The sequence below is a fragment of the Panthera tigris genome, chromosome C2 (assembly GCF_018350195.1).
Source record: "Panthera tigris isolate Pti1 chromosome C2, P.tigris_Pti1_mat1.1, whole genome shotgun sequence".
Lineage (NCBI taxonomy): Eukaryota > Metazoa > Chordata > Mammalia > Carnivora > Felidae > Panthera > Panthera tigris.
This window is the reverse complement of record NC_056668.1, coordinates 112,839,146-112,845,145: the sequence shown is the minus strand read 5'-3', so window position 1 is coordinate 112,845,145 and position 6,000 is coordinate 112,839,146.

Genomic DNA, 6,000 nt, shown 5'->3' with positions numbered 1-6,000 from the left:
GTGAAATATAACATTTAAGCTTTCATCTATCCCATTTTACATAACAAGCAATTGTCCCTAAGACAATTTCAGAGGACAGAGTGTAACTTTTGAAGTGTTTGACAAAATTATTTGAGATATGGAAAGCACCTAAATAGGACACCCAAAACAAGTCAATTGCTTTGAATTTCAAAATGAGATGTTAAAAAAAATTGAATTAACGCTCAAAAAAGTTTCAGCCTACAGAAAAGTTTTCTAACAATGCTAAAACACCTTCAAATAAGTGTATGAAAATGTCAACTGACCTGCTTCCCAGCAAGTCTATCGGATAAATGGACTTTAAATCTTTGGACACTAAAATTTGTACAGCAGACAGAGTTTTACCATGGAAGGTAATTGTTTTGGTTTTATTTCCCCCCAGAGGGCCTAAGGAATAGCTGTGATTTCTGTTCTCATAAAACCAGAGACCGGAAGGGCTGGAAGGGAGTCTAGGAATTGTCCACTTTAGCCTCCTTATTTTTCAGAGGAGGAAAAACAGAGGCCTAGAGAGGTGAGATGATTTGCCAGTTGCAGAGCTGGGATGAGAACCAACGTCTCCTCTTCTCTGGGACAGGAAGCAGCAGCAGCCTGCTGAAAACATTGCCTGGTATCCCGGGAATTTGCTTGTCTGCTGTGTGGAGATAGTCTGACCTTGGAGAGTCTAATTCCAAGACAGTTACACATACATTCCAGCTAAAGACACAACTTCATTTTAATTGAAATAGAATGGCAGACCAACACCTCCAGTTGGTTTTTTTGTTTTTAGGAATAGAAAAATGAAATGCTTTATCTCCTACTATAAAAGCTCTACTCCTTAACAGAAGTAAACAGAAAGCCCTCTAGAGACCCTGACCCAACCACAGTAGTGGTTCCCAACACACCAGCCTAATTAGCTGCTATACCCCAAAGCCTGCACTGGCCCATTGCTTCTTTCATATGGCAAGTAACAACCTCCTGCCCACTTCCTTCCCCAGTCAAGGACCTCATTATCAGCTCTATCCCTCAAAATCATCCAGAACAGGTTCAACCCCTTTCTTCTGGCCTTTCCTTCCAACATGATGAGTTCACAAAACAAAACAAAAAGTCAGAAAGTAGTTTCTCTTCACAAGTTTGGGAAAATCTAATCTGCTAGTTCATAAATTATAATTGTAAAATGGAGTAATGGAGAGAACATGGGACAAAGAGAGCCGGCAGACCAGTTCAAATATGGTTCTGATTCTAAACTCTTGACGAAGTCCTCAATCTCTCTGAGGTTCAATCTCTTCATCTCTAAACTAGAGATGCTAATGTTTATCCCATAGAGTTGCTGTAAAGATTAAATAAAGGGGCACCTGGGTGACTCAGTTGGTTGAGCATCTGACTTCAATTCAGGTCATGATCTCATAGTTTGTGAGTTCATAGCCCCGCGTTGGGCTCGCTGCTGCCAGTGCAGAACCCGCATCAGATCCTCTGTCCCCCCTCTCGCTCTGCCCCTCTCCTCCTCTCAAAAATAAGTAAACATTAAAAAAAAAAAAAAGATTAAATGAAGACACATTTTAAGTGTCTACCACACTGCCTGGCACACACTAAGCACTTATTCTTTTCTGTTCTCTCTCTGCTGCTCCCTTTTTCTCCATTTTCTAGGAACCCTGTTGAATATGCAAGTATTGTCATTTGTTGTATGATTCTACTTTTCTATATATTTGGAATTTTTCATTATAAAAAATTTCAAGATAAAATAATTTAAAATGATCATTTTGAGATGCTAGCAATGTTTAATAAATACAAGTAATCTTTCAATCATGCAGATTTGGATAATATATTTTTAAAAAACAATAATTTAGAAGCTAGAGATTGTCATTTTATGCACATTGAGACATCTTATATAATAGCCAGTGTTCTTAAGGAGGTTTTATTCTGATAAATAAGCTATACAACAATGCTTGAACAGCAGCTGACCACCTTAACTGTCGCTTATGAAGTACCATTCTGATTGTATATCTATTTGGAAAACACTACTTTTATCAAAAATATTTCCTATTTCTGCTTTCAGTTCATGTAATTCATAGTCATTATGGGATTAACTACCAAACTGGGTATCTTTTACAAAAAATTTGTTTTATCAGCTTGTCATATGTAGCCTGAATGCTGATCAACAACTGATGAAATCATATTCAGTTTGATGCATTTAAGTAAAATTAGTGAGCTCATAGTTCAGAATGAATATTTGTTTATATTTTTTAGAAAGTGTTATTTTCCACTTGAGACAATATTTTGCCCTTTATGATAAAAATCTCTTGCCATTTTTAATCTAGCTATAAAATATAAACATTTTAACCCATGGTTCTATATGTTTCTTTGAACTAACATGGTTAAATACTTAGGGCCAGCTCACTCGACCTCTCTAAATTTCAATTTCCCAAGTTAGATGGTTAAAAATACCTTATATTTACAGTACTACCTTTCTTTTAAAGACTTTGTAATGTGTTCAACTACTTTGTTATTAATTCCGAAGCGTTCCTTGGGCTTAGTAGAAGGTATCTATTAAATGCAGCTTACCTAAAGGGGACCACAGTCACGGCTGAATGACTTGCCCAAGGTCACAAAGACATAGCATCATAACAATCAAATGATATGACACGTGAAAACCATAAAGTACTACACAAATTCAAGGTATGACCAGAAATATGAATAGATCTGTGATGAATTCTCACAGTTACTGACTGCTGTTCTTAACGCTCTTTTCCCTTGACTTTCTGGCCAACACTAAAATAAAACTTACCACCAAAACATCTCATAGAGCATAGCAAAGAGTAAGAAGAAGCTGGGAAATATACAGAACTCCTTGAAAATATGGTGCCATGTTATTTTTATGGATAGTAATAGTGACCCTGCTGTGGAAATAGCCTCCAAGATTCATTTATTTATTTTTTTAAAGAATAAAATAATTAAGTTTAGAATTCTGACCAAACTCTAACTTGGGGATTGACTTTCAATACTTCAGATCTCTTGCTACATCTACTCAATTTCCTACTTGGCTGGAGAATTATTGGGAAATCTCATAATGCATCCTAAGTACTTGCTACATGATGCCCTCTACACAGCTACAGAATATCAGCAAAATGTGTGTATTATTTTTCCTTATTCTCAGAACTATTTCAGAGTATAATGAGCTGCTTCAAAAGGGTCTGAAGGCCCCTAATGAAAGGTGTTTAGGACGTGCCAGATACCACGGTTGCTATGAAAATTATCAACCAACTAGAAACATTAGCTATTTTATGCCAAAAAACCAGTAAATTTTAACAATGATTCATTTTTGGTCGTTAGCTGATTATTCTAAGCTCTCATTATCTTCAAACTATATTAGCACCAAAAAAATATATGTTTTCAAATTTGGCCTCTTTTGTGTGATGGTTCCATCTCTTATGTACCAACCATAAATTCTTTGCCTCTGGGACTGCAAATACTTCAGGATGTAATGGAAAGTTAGTATCACATGGCAAGACATTTGTTCCCATTGCAGAGTGAGGCCAGCTCTGAAATTCAAACCCTAATGAGAACAAGTATGTAAATGAGAGCAGCCAAACTAAACAGATGAAGAAAACAAAGCCCAAGGAGTCTATAAAAGACATTTTTTTAGCCTAGGTATTCATTAACCCATAGCATTTAGATTCTCTGAATTAAAAACAGAGCCTTCTTTCCAAGTTTGTTACTGTAGTGACATAGCTATAGACCTACATTTAAAAAACTATATGGGAAGAACTTGTTACCCATAGAGTAGATCTATTTATTAAATCTTCCTATGAAAGGAAATGTGAGACTATTATACCAAATATTAAATGCATTTTAATATGCCTTAAATGAATATGACTAAAAATGGTGGTGTCAAAGGAATGTGTATTCGTGATCAAAATTTCAATCTGTGCTTTCTACGGAATACTAAAGATGCTGTATTCTCGAGGGCTTCTGCATATGATCCAATGTATAGCTCGCATATTTTCTTAAGTTTCTGCAAAGATTAAAATTGATTCAATAACAAGTTTAAAAAAATGTCTAATAATTAAAATGATTTCTTTTTTAATTCCTCTCTTTTTAGGATTATTTATTTTCAGAGAGACAGTTTGGGGGGGGGGGGGAGGGTTGCAGAGAGAAAAGGAGAGGGAGAGAATCCCAAGCAGGCTCAGCTCTCCCAGTGCAGAGCCTGACATGGGGCCGGAACTCACAAATTGTGAGATTATGACCTGAGCCAAAATCAAGCATCGAATGATCAACCTACAGTACCACCCAGGCACCCCTCTTTTTTATTTCCTCTTAAAGATACATGAAGTACCTATTTTTTGCAGGGAATTTCCCCTGTGCCAATCTTCCATGATTTTAGACATATTTATTGCTTTACTTTCATAATGGTGAATGAAAATGTTGTAGGGTATTATAAACATGGAAAGTTCATTTATACAGTATTTATTAAAAAATCTATGTGTCTGGCTCTACCACCTTCAGAATGCAAGAATTGGGGCTCCTGAGTGGCTCAGTGGGTTGAGCATTGTACTTTTGATTTTGACTCATGTCATGATCCCAGGGTGGTTGGATTGAGCCCTGTGTCAGGCTCCATGCTGAGTGTGGAGCCTGCTTAAGACTCTCTCTCTCTCTCTCTCTCTCTCTCTCTCTCTCCCTCTCCCACCCTCTGCCCCTCTCCCTGCATCTCTCTCTCTCTCTCTGTCTAGAATAAAAATGCATACATACTAAAAACAAAAAAAAAATGCAAGAATGAACAAGACAGATGAAAGCCCTTGCTCTCCTTGGCAATCCATTTTAGAATGGGAAGATAGACAACAAACAAAATAAGGAAATGACATACTGTATTAAAAGGTATTAAGTGCGGGGCCCCCCGTGGCTCAGTCAATTTACCATCCGACTTTGGCTCAGTTCATGATCTCACGGATGGTGGGTTCGAGCCCCACATCGGGCTCTGTGCTGACAGTTAAGAGCCTGGAGCCTGCTTCAGATTCTGTGTCTCCCTCTATCTCTGCCCTTCCCGGGCTCTCTCTCTCTCTCTCTCTCTCCCCAAAATAAATAAAACATTTTTTTTTTTTAAAAAGTTATCAAGTGCAACAGCAAAAAAATAAAGCAGGAAAGAGGATAGGAGCTGGAAGCGGGAGAGGCTTGCAGTTTTAAATAGTGTAGTCAGGGTAGGCCTCACTGAAAAGGTGACATTTGAGCAAAGACTTGAAGGAGGTGAAGGAATTAGACATGCAAATATTTCAGGCAATAAGCAGAAAGTACAGGAAATGCAAAGGTCCTGAGGCAGGCGGGTACCTTGGGGAATCAGGCAATAATTAGCATATTTGAGTATTACCAAAGCTAAAGCAAAAATGTTTTGTGGACCTATTTATATGTTGGCTGTCACATGCAAAACCAAGACTCCAAATTTGTCCTTTGGGACTCTAGATTCATAAAATATTAGAACCAAAAATAGTAATGCTCTCAGTCAACCTCCTTATTTTACAGATAAAGAATATGACACCCAGAGAGGTCAAAGACACACAGCTACATAGAATTCTGCAGAGCCTACAATAGAACAAAGGTTTCCCAACACCCCATTTTCATTCAACTTTATTTCTTATATTTCAATTACACTTCTGTCCTTTATGTCTTTTTTAATTTCTTTTTAAATTCCTTTTTAACTTCATAAATTAACTCTTCAAAGCATTTTTGCATTAATTTGATTCAACTGAAAAAGCACTATTCATTCCTAATGTTACCTTTTGATGGAATTCAACAAAACTGAGGGGCAGTTTATCTTTTGATAGAAATTACAAAGTGTTGTTTATCACATGACTAAAATTGTCATTTCATCTGTTGTTACACCTTTACAAAGCTACTTTTAATTTAGGTGGTATGGAAATGTACATTTTTTAATATAAAAGTAACACACACTCAGATAAAAATTGTATGTGATTGTTGTAGAAAATTTGGAAAATATTTTTTAAATGAAACAAAAAA